We start from the raw sequence: 955 nt of genomic DNA, 5'->3' as shown, positions 1-955 counted from the left end.
TATTACAGATAGCGCAATAAATCAAAGTGCATTGTCTGTAGGAGGCCATGGCGCATGAATCTGTGCAGCGGGAACGACCTCGGACCACCAGGGGCCGAGAAAACCACAGTCTCATGGGGCCGGACAATCAGGGTCAGGGGAAAATCCAATATATATCTGGTGATATCTCGGGTGCTATTACAGATAGCGCAATAAACCATTGTGAATTATCTGCAGGAGGCCCTGGCGCATGAATCTGTGCAGCGGGAACGTCCTCGGAACACCAGGGGCCGAGAAAACCACCGTCTCATGGGGCAGGACGCTCAGGGTCGTGGAAAAATCCAATATATATCTGGTGATATCTCGGGTGCTATTAGATATAGCGCAATAAACCAAAGTGAATTGTCTGCAGGAGGCCCTGGCGCATGAATCTGTGCAGCGGGAACGATCTCGGACCATCAGGGGCCGAGACATCCACCGTCTCATGGGGCCGGACACTCAGGGTCAGGGAAAAATCCAATATATATCTGGTGATATCTCGGGTGCTATTACAGATAGCGCAATAAATCAAAGTGCATTGTCTGTAGGAGGCCCTGGCGCATGAATCTGTGCAGCGGGAACGACCCCGGACCACCAGGGGCCGAGAAAACCACAGTCTCATGGGGCCGGACAATCAGGGTCAGGGGAAAATCCAATATATATCTGGTGATATCTCGGGTGCTATTAGAGATAGAGCAATAAATCAAAGTGCATTGTCTGTAGGAGGCCCTGGCGCATGAATCTGTGCAGCGGGAACAACCTCGGACCACCAGGGGCCGAGAAAACCACAGTCTCATGGGGCCGGACACTCAGGGTCAGGGAAAAATCCAATATATATCTGGTGATATCTCGGGTGCTATTACCGATAGCGCAATAAATCAAATTGCATTGTCTGTAGGAGGCCCTGGCGCATAAATGTGGACAGCGGGAACGACCT

The sequence above is a fragment of the Nomia melanderi genome, unplaced genomic scaffold (assembly GCF_051020985.1).
Source record: "Nomia melanderi isolate GNS246 unplaced genomic scaffold, iyNomMela1 scaffold0014, whole genome shotgun sequence".
In the NCBI taxonomy this organism is placed as follows: Eukaryota; Metazoa; Arthropoda; class Insecta; order Hymenoptera; family Halictidae; genus Nomia; species Nomia melanderi.
Note: the sequence above shows the minus strand (reverse complement) of the source record.